This window comes from Pleurodeles waltl, chromosome 8, assembly GCF_031143425.1.
Source record: "Pleurodeles waltl isolate 20211129_DDA chromosome 8, aPleWal1.hap1.20221129, whole genome shotgun sequence".
In the NCBI taxonomy this organism is placed as follows: domain Eukaryota; kingdom Metazoa; phylum Chordata; class Amphibia; order Caudata; family Salamandridae; genus Pleurodeles; species Pleurodeles waltl.
This window is the reverse complement of record NC_090447.1, coordinates 96,618,615-96,637,969: the sequence shown is the minus strand read 5'-3', so window position 1 is coordinate 96,637,969 and position 19,355 is coordinate 96,618,615.

Sequence of the window (19,355 nt, the reverse complement as noted above, 5' to 3'; positions counted from 1 at the left end):
GACCTGTGTTTAGAACTATTCCTCTTCCTCCGGTAGAGAATCCTGTAGGGTGCAACATGATGATTTTTAATCCTGGGGCAATGGGTCCATGTCAGCAGCTCTTTACTCGCTCGTCACCAAAAGGATGTAGTGGGTGAAACATACAGGAGTCCCTAAGGTAAGTCTTAATGTAAGTTTATTTCAGCACAGATGAAGACCAGCTGCTGGTGACACACCAGTAGAAGCCAACTGACACCAGAAATAAACCACATTCCACATGAAACCTTCGTCTGACAATGCCAAGGTTCCATCAGCCTGTGCGCTAAGCACTAGTAAATACATGCATAGATACTACAGTCTCTCTCTGTCTGTGGGTTTGACATAGGATTTAGCTAACCTGGGGTTGTGTGCTTAGTTGCTGCCCAAAGCTTATCAAGGCCCAAACTGTCCCTTTGTTAGTCTAAAAAAAGGAGCATAGCTATTCAGAGAGATAATCTACAAAACCCTTGTCCATGAGGAACCAGACGTTTAGATGCCACATAGGTCTTTTGTGCCACACTGGGGTCCCGAGATAAAGGACCATGGGGGAGTGGTCTGAGATGCTGTGGGGGAGCATGGAAGCTCCTGCTGTAGCAGGGACGTTTACTGCCAGAAGGCACATGTACTGGATGCATTTAATAGACTCTGAGACATAAGCATATAGCCATTCCTGCCACACCCTCCAAATGTTGCAGAGTCCCAAGGAGTATGTCCAGAAAGTGAGGGCCCTGGCCAGAGCCTGCCAGTCTCATGAAGGGACGCCAGAAATGTATATAGCTGTGCACACATAGAGTTAAATTCCCCTCCTAGAAGTAGATCTCTGAGGGTTTGTCCCTGCAAATGGGAAGGTAAGTAAGAGCTCAGTAGTTTGCATGACTTCCCCTCTAGGATCACAGTCACCCCCACATATCTACCTAAGGGATTGTGTAAGATTTGGGTAATGACCAGATGAAGGTGTCTGTGAAGAAAGATTGCTGTTTCCCTGGACCCTCGGCCCTCCTTGTGAAACCAGAGTGAGACACACGATCGCAAACAAATCTCTGAAGGAATGGGCAGATGGTTCTCATTAGATGAGTATCCTGCAAGAGAACTATGCCTGGTTGATGGTGGCAGAGGAATTACAGGACTGATGTGCATTTGATACTATCCCAGAGACTATTTACATTCCATGCGACTAGAACAAAATCCATAGTGGATATCACCTGGGGGCACAGAGGTCAACAGAAGAATTGATCACGGACAGAGCAGTGAGAGTCATGAGGCAATTACAGGAGCACAGAACACAAATAAAAACAAACAGAAAACAGAATAAATATAATATTGTCAGCTCTCCCCAACAACCCTTCACCCAATACTTCTACCCATGAAGCATCTGTTGCCTAACATAATCCAACCCTGGGAAGACAAGGACATGTCAGGGTATTCGAGGTGGACTTCTCCCAGTGAAGGATAAATATGCAATAGCCAAGTCATACATACGGCACCCTGGGTCTAGACCCAATGTTCACCAGTTACTAAGGAAATGGAAGCTCACAATGGAGCCAAAGGGATGTCATCCTCATTGGATGCAACAGCTGATGACGGTAGAGAGACAAAGGGTTGGTCAATTGCCCTCTTGGGACCCACAAGGGTTTGTTTCTGAGGAGACAGGGGAATGGTCCCGGTGCCTCTGCCAACCCTTGAATCTGGGGCGTTGTGGGTCTGTGATTAGGTGTTGGCTGGGTGTGAGGGATCCAGGCTCATCCAGGCATTGTCACCAGGAGGCTTGAATCGTCAGTGAGCACATTGTTCAGTTGCCCACTAACAGGCCGCCTCTAGAGTGTCAAAGAACTGTGAGCAGGAGTTGTTGATGACTTGCAGCAATGCCGGGAAGAGGAGCATGTATTGACATAGCCTTAAGTTTCTGCTTTACAGTATCTAAAGATTTCCCATGTTTCATGTTGATTTTGATTAATCTTGGAAAGTCATGATGTGAGATGTCTGGAAATGCAGCTTGCCCCATTTTTATGCCTCCAAAAGAATTGTTTCCTGGTTGCGGATGTTTAGGATCTTGGCATTGATCAGTTAGGGAGGGTCTTTGGGAGGAGTCTGTTGCAACATGGTCTGGTACACCCACTCTACCACAGCTTATGGCAACAGGCAACCCTTGGAGACCCATGTTTTGAGACAGTTTTTGACACATTTCTGGGCAGGGGATCTTCACCCCTTTGAGGAAGCCCACAAAGTGTAAGTTGTGCTGGTGTGAACAATTTTCTGCATCATCAGCTCTAGCGTCAGGGGTGCAGCTGGTAGAAAGTAGCATAGCTTCTTTGGCTTTCAAGTTCATTGAGTCACCCTCCAAAGTGGAGACTTGGTTTTCCACATCCATTACCCGACCTGACATATTAGAGAGACCCAGCCATAGAAGGGTAAAATCAATACCAACCTCCCTGATGTGAGATTTCAGGGCCTCCCTTGATGCATGATTGACTTAGAGAGTCTGGTGTGCTTCCAGGGAAGCAGAGGGTGTTAGAAGTGGGTCTTTGGAAGTGGGTTTTCTACTAGTATCAAAGGTACTGGTTGTGACCTTATCCATTTTAGTTTGGGGTCCCGCTATATGGAGCTTGTCCTTCCCCATTATATGGTCAACAGGAGTGGGTGTCCAATTCAGATTACATTTCATGGCAACAGGCCAGTGTGGCACAACAGGGCCTAGTAGCAGTGAATAATGGAAAGAGGTTTTTGCCTTTTCAATGTCAATTTTATGTAATTAGGGGCACATACACTCTGCCTGCCTACCCTTAATGGTGGCAGTGCAGCACAAGCAGCCAGAGTGGGCTCTCCATGGGTGTATGAAGAAAGCTATGTGGCCAAAGATCACAAGTCGTAGCAAGAGGGGGAGACCTACGGTTTCCAGAGTCTCACGTTTCCCCTACTGTTCACCATGGGTATTAGTGTCCTAAATGTCAGTCAAATTTGGGTGTGGGTGACACTTTATCAATGCAATAATATGTGAGTCAGTTGAGGAATTCTGGGCAGCACTAGAGTAGGCAGCTGCCCGTTGCCCGCATACTTGCATCAGGGAAGGTAGAGTTCTTCCTGTAAGCCCTGGTGCCCTGTTGCACCCCAGCATAGGCGGTCTGGTTCTCTGGACAGCACCTTTGGGGGTTGTTGGTGCAGTGCCACTCTCAGGCCTCCAATTTGGCAGTGGTTGTCAGGTACGGGGCCCCTGCAGCACCAGACAATCCTATAGTGTCACCATTGCCCCTTTTGCAGGATGAGAGCTCACAAACAGGCCTGTGGAGAAGGCTGCCCCATCAGCGCATTCAAACCCCCAGCTCCCTATTTCATTGCTCTGGAGACCGGCCCCAAAGCGCTCACCAGATCGTCAGGTGGTGGCGACCTGCCACCAGGCATCACATCAACTGCCCCACCACACATCCCCATGGCATCAAAGTGTCCTCAAACATGGTGGGACTCAAGCAGGGTGGGGAAGACGGGGCCTGTGAAGTGACAGCTGCACATAGCTCGACTCAGGGTCCCAGTAAACGGCTTCTCGCCCCTCCAACCGTCACTCAGGTAGGATGAGGAAGGACATCTCAGAGGGCCCCCCTGGTCAATCAGACCCCTCTTATATCTCCTCACAGGCTTCTAGGTGTTCATCCTGGGTGGCCCCAGCAGGCCAGACAAGTAGGGGTGCAGGTGATTTTAGGCTCTCACTCGGCCGCAGTCAATCAGTGCCATTTTGTCTGGGCATGAGTTGCAAGGCCCACAGTGCTCAAATCTCTCAAGTACATCCAGCAAACCCCTTTTGCCTTCAAAAATAGCTTCCAGTGGCAAGGGCTGCAGAGTAAGGGGTCTCCTACGGGTGAAGGGGACCCAGGTTGGCAGATGCAGAAAGATGATAGAGAAGGTCCCAGGAGCTATCTTGGCCTCTTTGGCCACACCCTTTGAAGTTTCATTTTTCATCTGGAGACATATGGGAACTCTCAGCGGCAGGAAATTTGTAGCTTCCCAAAGATTCCAGTAGTTTGAGTAGAGAAATAAAAAGAAGAGATGTGTTTTTAGCATTTTGTTTGAGGATTGCAGCGGATTCTGGGTAAGAAAACCTTCTGTGATCCTTGCAAAGCACACCTCTATGGAGTCCATGGAGTCCCTATGGTATCTAGTTCATGAAAATATCAGAGGTTGGTAGATTTTCACTAGATCCATTGTACACCCTGGCAGAGAATGACAGAAAAGACAAATAGTACTGCACCACCATCTACTACTCAAGTGCTCACACATACTGGTTGGATTTGGCTCAAGAGTGAGTGTAAAATTCATTAAAAGATTTCACAAAAATGAAAGTGTAGAAATCACAGTTAATCAGGAAATGTAAAGTTAGTAAGACTGAACCAGTGACTCACAGCTCATAAACTGTAAAGCCACAACAAAGTTCTAGCAGCTTTACGGGACATTCACACACACTCAAAACAATTCACACTGCCAGCCGCCAGCCCCACATATTACAATGCTCACATCATCAAATGGTGTCATTCAGGGGCTCATTACTTTCATACAACCACACAAATGACATAGCAACTACACCACCTGACAGCTGGCGGAGTATGTAGACTGGCGTTTGGCTGCTAGTGTGTGTGAAGTGACCAGCAGTAAGTCACTGCCAGCCAAATGTCATATCACACACACTGTCTGCAAGATGCCAGCCACACACACCATCAGCCACACATACCTCCAACCAAATGCCACTCAGACAACACCATGAAGCTCCACAAAACTTTAATTTCTAAATTACTCAGATTACACGCACACAGAACAGACAGGGAAAAAAGTAAAACATCCAAATAAAAGAGCACATTTTTATAAATGGAAAGAAACAACCTACTGGTTGAATATGAAATACAAACTATGACTGCGTACACAACAGGTGTAACTAAGCACATCAACATACTCACAGCCAGTCAGATATCTCAACAGAACATATATAGAAATACAGAACACAGTTAATTCCCTTTTATTCACATGGTGATGCCCAATACTTGAATTACGTATAGTACAATTTAAAACATGTGAGCACACATAAGCCAGGACTCAAAGGACACTCTGGGCAGTACATGTGATTCTCCTTTCATACTCCTCTTTGGGCGCAGACTCTACATCTTCAACAGAGAAACATTTTTGGGTGTTGGAGGAATGTTTTCAGGAAAGTGGTGATATTTGAATCTAGCCACATGCTCTACCACTTTGCCTTCGAGTAACACTTGACTGCTCAAATTCAACAAGGCTGCCTTTTACAAAAGTCTCTGGATTATCTCGGAATCTGGAGAACAATCTTTGAAAACAACATAAGCATTGAAGAATGCAAAATTAAAATCAACGAACATGCAACATCTTGTCCCAGATATAGAACTTTTGAGCAACATTGTAAGGCTCCAACCTTTGATCTACTCTATTTACACCTCCCTTGAGCTTGTTGTAGTCTAGAATGCACACTAGTTTGCACACTTCTGAAACTTGACCCCAAACAGTCACAGGTATAGTACTTTCATCATGAAAAGTTGTGTCATGGGTTCATTTTAGAGCCTTGGTTGGGCACACGTATTTTAGCTGAGGTCTACGTCCTATGCCCTTTACTGCAGTTACAATTTGGCCTAGCCTGGTTTTAGCAGGAATATTTTATTTTCTCTAATCAGCTGCTATTCTGCAAAAGTGTTGGTGTTAATACATGTCACTGTGTACCTCTGCCCAAGGCTGCTCAGGACTATACATGATAATCTATCTAGTATTGCTGCCTCAAGAGTGTGCAGACAGCCCAACACTTAGACACATGATCACAGCAGGCCTATTTCTCAGAACACCAGCATGTTTTATTATAAAAACATCACACAAGCCAAATAAGGTTAGAGAGGTCATTACAGACAGAGGATCCATCCTATGGTGTATGTCATGTCACTGGTACTTTGTTGACCTCAGCCCTGTCTCTGCAACCACCTGAGGTGACGGGGGGCAGATGCCTGTTTTTCAGATATGTGGCGGGTGTTCCTCTTATTGTTGGGATTGTTTATCTGCTTTTCGTTCATGGTAACAATTCTAACTGTGCTATGTTTCATCTTCCTAATAATCACAGCTCATATTTTTTGCAGTTTTTTCAATAAATGCATCTTTTCGTCTATGTGTGTGTGAAATCTGTGGTAACAAGAAAAAAGGGCAAGATCTGCCAACTATGACTTCCCCGAGGAGTCAGAAAGTGTCATGCATCAGGCTGCTACAAATCATCTTTACTTTCAGGTTTCTGTGAGGTATTTCTAGCTATATGGAAGGGTTAGGCCAAGAGCTACCATACAGGGTGGGATCACTTCAGTCACCCACAAGAAGTGATGCTGCCCAAAACCAGCATTCATAACAGCATGGTAGGAGCTCTACGACATGGCACCACCAACATTGGTAAGGCACTAATTTTACAGGCCTCCTAAGTATCTCTTTCTCACACATGCTAAAGGTACCCTAATTACCTTATACGGCAATGTCTGTGCTGTTAGGAAAATCCTCCTCAGCTGAATAGGAGGTACCTATCTAGGCAGTAGGTTGTTCAAGCTTGCATCTCAAAAGGATTTCCCAGTTGGTGTTTCCAACTCTGATCCCTATCTTTGATACGGCTAACGCACACCCAGTAAATATCACAGAAAACTGTAGACAACCCATCACGCAGTTTCTCTTAGCTAATGGACTAGCCAATGAAGGAGGGGATGTTGCATTCATGGTTGAGGCACACAACGCATATAGAACAGAAATATTGTACTCATGGGTCACCTTTCATGAAGTTAACACAGACTTCAATATATTTCACACATATAGAATAGCAAATGTGCCACAACAATATAGTGCATACCAATACTTAGAGATAACTCTAACTTATCAAGAACACCACAATTGGTTTAATGGCACCCTCCCACATGTAATATAACCACTTAGGTTAGGTCCCTTAAGGAATGATGGACCTGCATGGCCAAGATTGGCCACATATTCACCACATCCCAATGTATAAGCTATGCAAGCAGCCGAAATACATACATTATACAATGACCTAGTAACAATCCATAGATGCTTTATACACTTTGTAATGCAGACATTAAACACCACCCAAGCAAGGGCTGCTCCAGCTATAAATCAATTGCCTCGTACAGGAATACATCCACAAACTGTCCATTCAATAATGCGAAAGGCACCCACTGATAAGGAGAAGATTCTGTTCTGGGTTGCACAAAATACAAACCAGCTGGAAGCAGTGTTTCCCCATACGGGACCCCATGAAAAACAGAATTTTCACAATAGAGGATTGTGCTACTTGAGGCATGGTCTTTGCTGCAATATATACCAACACACATAGTACACCTATGCTTGCGTATCTTCTGGAAGTGTTAAAACAAATTCAAAATAAACAGGAGGCATCCCTGACCCTGGACTTGGGATGAAACTGATGTACAATTTTGAAACAGTCTCCTCAATTATTTTAATTAATATTAAAGGGGAAGCAGCAGCATTGGCAGTTTGCCAATGGCTGCAGGAGATTCCTCAATGGGATCAGGAGTGCGTGCTGCCAAAGATTATTTCATAAACTTATACTAATATAGGTCAAGATAGTCTGAGGTCCAGACCAACTAAATCGCAACTACAAAGAACTTACGGTAAGGAGGGTACTAAACAAATGCAAGAGAGCTCTAAAAAACACTGGGATAATCAAAAACGTCATAAGGAAAGAAGCCAAAGAGGAGAATCTCTGCAATTTGAGACCTCAGAGAAAAAAATATACAATTTTAGAAATAGGGAAACTCAAAAAACTCCTGATAAATACCAATGTACTAACAGTTGCCCATCTTGTTCCTTTAAGGACACACTGGATAAAGAGTGAGAGTGGAGGGAGGTCAGAACATCAAAGTTAGTATGTGAAGCCGAAAACGTTCCAAAGAAATTTTTATGAAATAGGAATAGAAACTTCCAGAGCAAAAACACCAGTGGGAAAAGAAAAGGGGGCTGCAATACTGGCAAAAAATGACACACATGTTGAGAACATTGTTGAAAAACAGGACGTGGGCAGTGACTATGCTAGACAGCATGGCAGAGGTCATGATATGTCACCAGAATCTTAAAGATCGTCTGGATGTGACACTGACTAACAACTTCCTTGAAGTCCAAACACTGGACAGGTGCGCCTCTCCACACAACAGGGTTCACAAACTAAACATACAGATTAAGGGAGCCATTGAGCGCACTATTAAAGTTACCTTCTCAGGCATTGTTTGAAATGGTCTTTCTGCAGGGTCACCCCCAGACTATTTTCCTTCCTCCTCTTCTTTTTCTGACCTCCTTTTTGCTGGCTTTAGGACTCTGGCCACTTTACCACTGCTAACCAGTGCTAAAGTGCATGTGCTCGCTCCCTAAAAACATGGTAATATAGGCTCATACCCAATTGGCATATTTAATTTACTTGTAAGTCCCCAGTAAAGTACACTACATGTGCCCGGGGCCTGTAAATTAAATTCTACTAGTGGCCCTGTAGCTCTGATTGTGCCACTCACATAAGTAGCCCCTTAACCATGTCTCAGGCCTGCCAGTGCAAAGCCTGTTTGTTCCGTTTCACTGCCACTTCGACTTGCCATTTAAAAGTACTTACCAAGCCTCAAACTCTCCTTTTTCTACATATAGGTCACCCCTAAGTTAGGCCCTAGGTAACCCATAGGGCAGGGTGCTATGTAGGTAAAAGGCAGGACATGTACTGGTGTGTTTTTATATGTCCTGGTAGTGGAAAACTAAATACGTTTTCCACTACTGTGTGGCTTGCTCCTTTCAGAGGCTCGCATTAGGGCTACCCTCGTATACAGTTTCAGTGGTAGATTCCGATCAGAAAGGGTAACCAGGTCATATTTAGTATGGCCAGAATGGTAATAGAAATTCCTGCTTATTGGTGACCTATTGTGATTTTCATTGTTTGCACTGTTTTCTAACTGTTTTTATGCACATTTCTGCCTACTAGTGTATATAATTTGTGTATTACTTACCTCCTGAAGAAGCATAGTCTCTATGGTATTTTTGACATTTGTGTCACCAGAATAAAGTACCTGTATTTTTGTAACACAGAGTGTTTTCTTTCATGTGTGTGAGTACTGTGTGATTAGAGTGGTATTGCATGAGGTTTGCATGTCTCCTAGATAAGCCTTGGCTGCTCAGTTACAGCTACCTCTAGAGAGCCTGACTTCTAGACACTGCCCACTTTTCACGTATAAGGGATAACTGCGCCTGGTATACAGTGTACGTACCATAGGTACCCAATACAAACCAGGCCAGCCTCCTACATTGGCGGTGCAGCGGTAGGATAAGTACTTGAAATTGCCTTATCACTCTGTCATGTGGTGCTTTCAACAGGAAAGAACACTCTATACCTAGAGCTATACAAATATACCTAGGGGGTCATTACAACATTGGCCGTAAAAGGCGCTTACCGCCGTGCAGAAGACCGTCAATACACCGCCGCTGCGGCGGTATTCCGTCACAGCTATTATGACACACATCTTTGAATCCGCCGAAATTCAGACACCCACACAACACCGCCACACCAAAGGTCAGTGATAAACTGGCGGAAACAAATCCTCCACCTCCACGCCAACAGAAACACACCCATGCTATTACGACCCACGAATCCACGCGGCGGTCTTTCAACCGCGGTATTCCATTGGCGGTACACACCGCCGCGCTCAAAATACACACACATCTCCAAAACACCGCCACATTGGACAATTACAAATACACACACCTGATACACATACACACAACACTCCCACACACCCAACACAATATAAAACACACACCCACATCACCCACAAACCCCTACGACCAAAAAATCACGAACGAAGGCCAGAGAGAGAGCACAGAATAGACAACCCCATCACACAGAGGCACACAACACCATCACCCACACAACATCACGCACAAAACACCACACACCACTACACTCACCACACTCATCACCACATACACCACCCCACACATCACACACACCACCCCATGTCACGCCAAAGACACCCCCGCTTCTCCGAGGAGGAGCTGAGGGTCATGGTGGAGGAAATCGTCCGGGTAGAGCCACAGCTATTTGGCTCACAGGTACAGCACACATCAATAGCCAGGAAGATGGAGTTATGGCGCAGAATAGTGGTCAGGGTGAACGCCGTGGGACAGCACCCAAGAAATAGGGAGGACATCAGGAAGAGGTGGAAAGACCTACAGGGGAAGGTTCGTTCAACGGTCTACAGGCACAACATCGCGGTACAGTGGACTGGCGACGGACCCCCACCTCCTCCCCCACAACTAACAACATGGGAGGAGCAAGTCTTGACCATCATGCATACAGAGGGCCTCGGAGGAGTCGGTGGAGGATGGGACACTGTTAAGTCAAATCTTAACTATCATATCCCCCACCCTACCTGCATGATATCACACACCCCCAACCTCACCCCCTCCCCTATCACTCCAAATCCTCACTAATCTACCCATAACACAAACCACCCATCCCAACACCAAGCCCTGCATGACACAACTAAGCATGGACACCCCTCACTAAAGCATGCCCACTGCACATACCCAGAACACAACTTCAACCATCATCACACAAACCCACACACAGGAATGCTTGCACTGGGGTACACAAACACCCACCCATTGCACACCATTACACACACACATGCAATAATCATGCTCTTATGGCCCTGCAGGAACACGAAGGACCGTCACCACACCAGAGGGTCCAGACAACACCACTCCACCCCCAGAAGAGGCCCACAGTGACGAGAGCAGCTCTGCCCTACTGGATCCTGATGACCAGCCCGGACTATCGTGGGCCTCGGGACAGTCAGTTCTCCTTGCACAGGCACAGCACAACACCGACCTTCCACCCTCTGGTAACACCAGCACAGCACCCACCCAGCGGGCCCAAACCTCCCTACCCAGGACAGGTCAATCAGCTGTGTGTCCACCACTACAGGGAACCCAGGATAACCTGCCACCCCAACAACAACAGGGACCTGGGAGCAGTGGTTGTGGGCACATGGTCCAGGGGACGGAGGCACTGGAACACAGGGGAACTGGGAGGGCTGCTGTGCGACAGGGGGCGGACAGGCCAAGGGAACCCACTCTCCACGAGGCCCTATCCTCCATCATGGGAGCATACCACCACTCCCAGGAGACGATGGCCACGGTCCTGGACAAGTTGCAGGAGACCCTGCGCCTGCAGGACGAACTGTATTTGGGGTTCAGGGAGGAGCTCAGGACCATCAGCTCCGCCCTGGCCACAATCGTAGGGGTGCTGAAGGACATACAGCAGACCTTGAGGGACACCGTGGTACTCCAAGGGACCCCTGACACTAGCCAGGACGATGAACTGCCCACCACCTCCGCCGGCGCTAGTGGACAGGACGCCCCGCCACAGGACCAACACACCAGCACCCCACCCCCTGCAGACGGACAACCACCACGCAAGCGGGCCCTGAGATCCAGGAACAGGACAGAGCAAGATGGCAAGACCCCCGCCAGGAAATGAGACCACCCTGATTGTCACCCCAATGTCCCACTTTGTTACCCTGTCCATACTTAAACTGCACCAGCTCCACTTCCTATGCCCAGATGGGCAGTACCTGTGAGACTAATAGACTGGACTCTGCCATGGACATTCCTCTGCCATCACCAATCCTCATTTTACAAACCCCTCACATTTCAGGGCACTTCAATAAACACCCTTGAAACACAAAACAATCAGGAGTCAGTCTGTGATTTACTAAATATGTATTATCAATGACAGTGTCATAATGGGTTTACCATTGTAAGGCTAACATACCTATGTCACACATCACAAGCACTTGAAGGATGCAAGCAGTTGACACGTAGGTAACCACACCTGTAAAACCGTAATGGAAGGGTACAACTCAGTTTCCAAATAGTGATTTAAATCGAGAAACAGGATAGAGGTAGATGTGTGAAAGTTAATGTAATGGTAAAAATGAAAATGTTCTCACCTGTGTCTCACTGGAAATATTGCTGTATGACTGACTCCCTGTTGTTGTTGTCTTCTTCCTCAGCATCATCCTCATCACTGTCCACAGGCTCCACAGACTCCACAGCTGCTACAACACCGTCATCTGGATCATTCTCCTGCAGAAAAGGCACCTGGCGTCGCAATGCCAAATTATGGAGCATGGAGCAGGTGATGATAATGTCGCACACTTTCTTTGGTGAGTAGAATAGGGATCCACCTGTCATATGGAGGCACCTGAACCTGGCCTTCAGGAGGCCGAAGGTGCGTTCGATCACCCTCCTAGTCCGCCCATGGGCCTCATTGTACCGTTCCTCTGCCCTGGTCCTGGGATTCCTCACTGGGGTCAATAGCCAGGACAGGTTGGGGTAACCAGAGTCCCCCAATAGCCACACACGGTGCCTGTGGAGTTGACCCATCATATCAGGGATGCTGCTATTCCGCAGGATGTAGGCGTCATGCACTTAGCCAGGGAACATAGCATTTACCTGCGAGATGTACTGGTCTGCCAAACAGACCATCTGGACATTCATGGAATGATAACTCTTCCTGTTCCTGTACACCTGTTCACTCCTGTGGGGGGGACCAGAGCTACATGGGTCCCATCAATGGCACCGATGAAGTTGGGGATATGTCCAAGGGCATAGAAGTCACCTTTCACTGTAGGCAAATCCTCCACCTGAGGGAAAATGATGTATCTCCTTACGTATTTCAGCAGGGCAGACAACACTCTGGACAACACGTTGGAAAACATAAGCTCGGACATCCCTGATGCCATGGCCACTGTTGTCTGAAAAGACCCACTTGCAAGGAAATGGAGCACTGACAGCACCTGCACGTCAGGGGGGATTCCAGTCGGATGGCGGATTGGTGACATCAGGTCTGGCTCCAACTGGGTACATATTTCCTGGATTGTGGCACGGTCAAACCGGTAGGTGACAATGACATGTCTCTCTTCCATTGTCAACAGGTCCACCAGCGGTCGGTACACTGGAGGATTCCGCCATCTTCTCATATGTCCCAGCTGACGGTGCCTACGAAGGACAACAGCGAAGAACCAGTCATTATTCCTCCAGGTATGTACCCACAGTTACACACAAGACTACACCACTCACAAAACCCTTCCTGTATGTGTGTTGAGTGTAGGCCTAGCTATGTGTGACGCAGTAGTAAATGAAGCCATGTGGGCCCCTGAAATGGCAGCTGCCTGACCTCTAAACTGGGACAATTGGATTGTGGGGTAACAGCGCTGGCGTTGCACACCGTCGCGGTAGGCGGTCGTAGACCGCGGAGCAATGCTGCATTGGTTAACATTGGACCCTATGGGTCCCAGGAGCCAATGAACAGGTGCGCCGGCGGTGATGATGCGCCCCGCCGCGGACGTCACCGCCATTTTCTATCTGTTCAATCACTAGATACCTGACCTTCAACAGGAGAGGACCTACACTGCAAGTGCTGCTGTGACCTCGGTCTGGAAGCAACAATGGCTGCTGCGTCTGGGGAAAGGGCCCCTGCCTTCACTGCACAGGAGTTGGAGAAACTGGTAGACGGGGTCCTCCCCCAGTACACGCTACTCTACGGTCCTCCAGACCAACAGGTTAGTTCACAGGGAGCACGTTGTATGGACTAGGCCTGGGTGGAGAGGGCTGGTTGGAAGAGGGAAGGGGGCAGAGTTCAGGGAACATTAATGCATGTGCCAAATGGCAAGGGTAGGGAGGGGGGACACTTACATCTACGGTGCAGTTGGTAATGGCTTCTCTTCTTCCCTTGTGCATGTCATGTAGGTCAGCGCCCACCAGAAGAGGGACATTTGGCGTGCCATCGCCAAGGAGGTCCGGACCCTGGGGGCCCACCAGAGACGGGGCACCCACTGCCGTAAGAGATGGGAGGACATTCGCCGCTGCAGCAAGAAGACGGCGGAGGCTCAGCTGGGGATGGCCTCCCAACGTGGGAGGGGTGCCCGTCGCACCATGACCCCCCTGATGTTCCGGATCCTGGCGGTGGCCTAGCCGGAGTTGGATGGGCGCTTAAGGGCATCACAGCAGACACAAGGGGGTGAGTACAACCTCATTCTGCTGACTTTTCGCGTAGTGGAGGGGTCTACGTGGGGGAGGTGGGCTGTGGGTGTCCCTAGGCCAGGGCGAGTTAGGTAGGCAAGGCCCCTCCGTAATGTAGGCCATGTGGCACTCTACCCCACCTCAGCAGAGTGCCAAGTCGAGGTACAGTTGTCCCTGTGGCATACATGTGCGCAGATGTCCACCATTGCCATGTAGGCCATATCCCAGAAATTGCATGTGCAGAGGGCAGGAGCACGGCGTAATGCAGGGGGCTGCTACATCTGTCTTGTCCGCCAACGGTAGCGGTAATCCATGCACTAAAACTCTCTTTCTTCTGTCTCTCCCCCTTTTTCTGCTCTCCCTGTCCTTTTGTACATCAGCATCAACAGGCGGAGGTACAGTGGCACCGGAGCACGTGGGAGCTGCATCCCACATGGCCATGGAGGGCCACACCACAGACTCTGAATGCACCAGTGGGACGGAGGGCGAGGGGAGCTTCACGTCGGTCGCCGGATCACCAAGCAGCGACACGGACTCGTCCGCCGATGGGGGCTCCCTTGTGGTGGCGGCACCATCTGTGCCCCCCACCTCTACAGGTACAGCCGCCACCTCGCCTACCAGCCCCGCCCTCCCAGCAGCCCCTCAGCGTTCGCCCCGTGCCCGCTCACCCAGGAGGGTGGGCATCACCTTCGCCCCAGGCACCTCAGGCCGAGCCCCAGTCACCCCTGCTGCCCTCAGTGAGGAGGCCATTGACCTCCTCAGGTCACTCACTGTTGGGCAGTCTACCATTGTGAATGCCATCCAGGGTGTAGAACGAGAGTTGCAACACGGTAATGCATTCCTGGAGGGCATTCATTCTGGTCAGGCTGTCCTTCAGCGAACCCTGTAATCTCTGGCCTCAGCACTGATGGCAACCATTGTCCCTGTCTCTAGCCTCCCCCCTCCAACTTCCTCCACCCAGACCCAATCTCCTGTATCCCAGCCCATCCCAAGCACACCTACAGACCAGCATGCACACAAGTCAACACACCCAAGTAGCTCAAGCAAACATAGGCACCACACAAACCACAGGCACTCACGCAAGCCTCAACCACGTACAGACACAGCAACATCCACTGCCTCCACTGTGTCCCCCTCCTCCTCTTCTCCCTCCTCCCTCCCAGTCTCGTCTACACACACACCTGCATGCACCACATCTACAGGCACCATGAATCGCACAAGGACACCCAGCACCACAAGCCGCTCACCTGCACTCACCACCTCCACTGCCATTTAAACGTCTCCTGTGTCCTCTCCCAGTGTGTCTGTGACGCCCCCTCCCAAAGTACACAAACGCCGGCAATCACTCACCCAACATCCATCCACCTCACGACAGCCTCCAGTACCTGCACCTGCACCCAAAACACCTAAAGTGACAACTCCGACAACCACCTCCTCTTCCTCCACTCCCAGACCGCCTCCAACTACCCATCCCAGTGTTTGTCAGAAACTGTCCCTCTGTAAAGTTGACCTTTTTGCCCCCACCCCACCCCCTCCAATTCATCAGTCCCGTCGTAGCGCCTCAGCCAAAAAGCCTCCAATAACAGTGGTGCCTGTACAAGGTTTGTGGAGTGCACCGGCCACCAGGGCAGACAGTAGGACCCGGAGCCAAGGCACTGGCAGCCCACCCCCTGTAAAGGCTCTAAAATTGGAGAGTGGACGACAGGACCGGGTTCCAAGGGGATTGGAGAGTCAGCTGTGACTCCACCAAAGGTGGGGAAGGGCCAGAGGAAGTCTGCCCAGCCTGTTGTGAGTGTCACAGTGGAGAAGTGCGCCATCATTTCCGGCGGTCGACACACAACCGCCAGCACCGCCGTCACTGGTCCGGAGACCACCGCCAGAGTCACAGCCCAGGAGGGCCCAAGTATCGTCACTGGTCCAGAGACCACCACCAGAGTCACAGCCCAGGAGGGCCCAAGTATCGTCACTAGTCAGGAGACCACCGCCAGAGTCACAGCCCAGGAGGGCCCAAGTATCGTCACTGGTCCAGAGACCACCGCCAGAGTCACAGCCCAGGAGGGCCCAAGTATCGTCACTGGTCAGGAGACCACCGCCAGAGTCACAACACAGGAGGGCCCAAGTATTGTCACTGGTCAGGAGACCACCGCCGGAGTCACAGCACAGGAGGGCCCAAGTATCGTTACTGGTCCAGAGACCACTGCCAGAGTCACAGCCCAGGAGGGCCCAAGTATCGTCACTGGTCAGGAGACCACCGCCGGAGTCAGTGCCCTGGAGGGCCCCGGCTGCAACAGCCCCGCTGGGCAATGATGGAACGTCATGCCACACACCAATGCCCAGTGTAGAGAACGTCATGCCACACACCAATGTCCGTAGCAGAACCGCCATGGCAAAGCACCGCTGAACAGGGCAAAGACTGCCATGGCAAAGCACCGCTGAACAGGGCAAAGACCGCCATGTCAAAGCACCGCTGAACAGGGCAAAGACCGCCATGGCAAAGCACCGCTGAACAGGGCAAAGACCGCCATGTCAAAGCACCGCTGAACAGGGCAAAGACCGCCATGGCAAAGCACCGTTGAACAGGGCAAAGACCGCCATGGCAAAGCACCGCTGAACAGGGCAAAGACCGCCATGGCAAAGCACAGCTGAACAGGGCAAAGACCGCCATGACAAAGCCCCGCTGAACAGGGCAAAGACCGCCATGGCAAAGCACCGTTGAACAGGGCAAAGACCGCCATGTCAAAGCACCGCTGAACAGGGCAAAGACCGCCATGTCAAAGCACCGCTGAGCAGGGTAAAGACCGCCATGCCAAAGCACCGCAGAACAGGGCAAAGACCGCCATGGCAAAGCACCGCTGAACAGGGCAAAGACCGCCATGGCAAAGCACCGCTGAACAGGGCAAGCACCGGGTAGGAATGAATGGGCCACCACATCAGGCATCCTTATCCCATGTGCAGCTGGGACAGTGACAGGACAGGAACTTTCACGGGGAGACTCTTCCAGTCTGGGAACTAGTCCCCCCCAGTACCACTAGAGACCTGCATCTACTTGAGTGACTGTGGCTTTGCACTCCCCAGGCTGGCACAGTGGGCACCCCACCCACTGTAGAGACTTGAGAGACTGTGGCTTTGCATTCCCCAGGATGGCACAGTGGGCACCCCACCCACTGTAGAGACTTGAGAGACTGTGGCTTTGCACTCCCCAGGATGGCACAGTGGGCACCCCACCCACTGTAGAAACTTGAGAGACTGTGGCTTTGCACTCCCCAGGATACATCAATGGGCATGGAGCCCCGTCGTGGATCTGGCTTTGCAGTCATCCGGCGGAGGTGCCCCCCCTTCCCTTCCCCCTGAGGTGCCTGTAGTATTTCTATCTGATGCCCCGGCAGTGTTCTCTCCGATTGTGGTCAGGTATCCTTTGTGGGCCTCGCCCATGCATTTTTGGACTGTTGGTGCACGGACTTTGTTGTGTACATATCTGCACTACTTCTCGTATTGTATATAATTATGACTGATTTTCAAATATATATCTGTATATTTTTGTATGACATGTATATTGCCACATTACAATGTTTGACCGAATTTCGCATTATCTTTTCATTCTTCCGGGGGGATTGTGGGTTGTTACTGTGATTTTTGTGAGTGCTTTGGTGTGTATGTTGTAATATATGAGGGTGGGGGTGGGGGTGCTTGGTGGGTATCCCCCTAACTTTTGCCTTCCCCCTCCCCTATGTCGTAGGTGCAGTACTCACCGTCGTCTTCGGCGCCTACGTAGCTGTTGGTCGTAGAGGAGCAGAAACACAAGGGCAGGTAGTATTTGGAGTTCCGGCTCCATGGAGCCCTCGTTCCTCGTGGGATGTGTTCAGGTGAGCTGTTTCCGCCGTGTTTTTATCCACGGAGAATCCGCCCCGGAAAAGGTGGCGGATTGGCGGGTTGTAATACTGTGGGCGGTACATTGTCTCCCCCCTGTCTGTTGGCGGTGACCGCCGCGCTGCTTGTTTGCACCGCCGTGGCGGGCGGTGTGTTAAAGTGGGTGTCTTTGTTGGCGGTTTCTGCCAGGGTCATAATTCCCTTTTTTGGTCCGCCGGCCTGTTTGCGGTATTTCCGCAGCTTTAACACCGTCCGCCAGGGTTGTAATGACCACCCTAGTCTCCTACTTTCCTTTCTGAGATTCTGTGGTCTACTAGAGTGACCTCATACACCTAAAACCACCTGTCTATGTCATCTCCCTCACTGAAGTAAGGTACCAAATCTCTGGGTGGGTTGACCTTTCTCTCAGCACTGGACACTGTAGTTTTGCTGCCACCACTGGACTCTACTTGCTGTGCTTTCAAGTCCAGTTCCTTCAGACCCTGTTCATGAGCCACTAAGATGTTTCTTTCTGCCAAGGCTCTTTCAGCCTCATCTCTTCTCTTCTTTGCAGCAAGTTGAGCTAGCTGCAGCCTCAGGCCCCTCTCAGCCTGTCTGTCCCTCAGTTCCTCAGAGGACAGGGTGTCGGAGGAGACACTGCTTCCTGCATATGATCCAGTAGGGGACTCCATCTCTGTGGGCTCCCCTGGAGTCACTGCTAAGTCATTTTTTCCCTCCTCCTTATCCTTCTCAGAGTTATCACCCTCCTGGTCCTCTGCTGCCTCCCTTAGCTTCCTCAAATGCCAGTAGGGCATCCTGCAGGTCCTGCTTGATGGACCTCTTTGACACAGCCAGCTCCCTCTCTATACAGAACTCCCCCAGCCTAGCCTTGCTGAAGTATTCAATAGGGACAATGTCCATCTCATCGTAGTCTTCTGGGAAGTTGGAATCCATTTCCAATCTTTTAAGGTATCACAGATGCAACACAAAAGTCCCAAGTTTATGAAGGAGCAGTAGGATTCAAATTTGGAAAAATGACCAACGGAGAGAAAAAGGAGAAAACAACTCCTAATGACCTTTAACTGTGAGTAGGTAGTATACAGGTAGCTATTGTATGTCAATACACAAACACAAGTCCTATCCTCACCGCTGATCACCAGTGATAGAAATGGGTCTCTAGTTGGCTGAGGTAAATATTCTTGTACAAATAGAGACTACAATCCTAGTCAGGGTAAGTCACACACAATCCAAATTATCCTGTGCCTACCCTCTGGTAGCTTGGCACTGAGCAGTCAGGCTGAACTTAGAAGGCAATGTGCAAAGTATTTGTGCAATAAATCATACAGTAACACAGTGAAAACACCACAAAAATACAC